Raw genomic sequence first — 845 nt, 5'->3', positions numbered from 1 at the left:
GTGACTGCATCTACATCAAACTTCCCTGATGCTTTAATTGTTGGGTTTACAGAAGAATAGCCACCACTTCTTTCATTTGCCCATTGATGATGATTTTGTGCTACACTGTCAATAATTTCTTCAGCTTCATCTAAACTTTTATTCATAAGTGCCCCTCCAGCAGCTGAATCAAGGGACACTTTGGTATGATAGTTGATACCATTATAAAAAGTGTGTAACACTAACCATCTTTCCAACCCATGATGTGGGCATTGTCTGAACATACTATTATATCTATCCCATGCTTCAAAAAGAGATTCTGAGTCAGTTTGCTTGAAGCTTGCAATTAAATTCCTCATATGAGCTGTTTTTCTTGGTGGATAGAATTTATCAAGAAACTGTTGCTCACACTGCTCCCAAGTGGTGATGCTATTAGGGGCCAAAGAATTCAGCCATTGCTTTGCCCTATCTCTTAAAGAAAATCCAAATAATAATAATCTAACTGCTTCTGAAGGAACTCCATTCATTTTCATGGTACCACATATTTCATAAAAGACCTCTAAGTGTTGATTGGGGTCTTCATGAGGTCCTCCACCAAATTGGTTCTGCTGCACCATAGATATAATTGCGGGTTTGATCTCAAAGTTATTAGCTTCCATTGAATGTCTTGAAATACTAGATCGAAAACCTCTTGCATAAGGTGCTGCATAATCCTTGAGTGGTCTATTCGCCATGTTCAAATGTTTCTGTTCTTCAATTTGCCTTTGCAGAATTCTTCTTTTATGGAAAGTTCTGTCAATCTTAGGGTCAAAAGGAAATAATTCCCCTGCAAAGTTAGATCTTCGCATACACAAGAACAAGATAGC

The 845-nt window shown here is 37.8% G+C and overlaps 1 non-coding gene across 1 annotated transcript; it reads left to right on the top strand.

The window, feature by feature from the left end:
* The first annotated feature begins 234 nt into the window (after positions 1–234).
* LOC121983552 lies at positions 235–340 on the top strand. Its single transcript, XR_006112593.1, has one exon. It is a non-coding gene; the product is annotated as a small nucleolar RNA R71 (small nucleolar RNA).
* Positions 341–845: the final 505 nt, after the last annotated feature.

The sequence above is a fragment of the Zingiber officinale genome, chromosome 5A (assembly GCF_018446385.1).
Source record: "Zingiber officinale cultivar Zhangliang chromosome 5A, Zo_v1.1, whole genome shotgun sequence".
Taxonomy (NCBI): Eukaryota; Viridiplantae; Streptophyta; class Magnoliopsida; order Zingiberales; family Zingiberaceae; genus Zingiber; species Zingiber officinale.
Note: the sequence above shows the minus strand (reverse complement) of the source record. Positions and strands in the feature narration are given on the sequence as shown.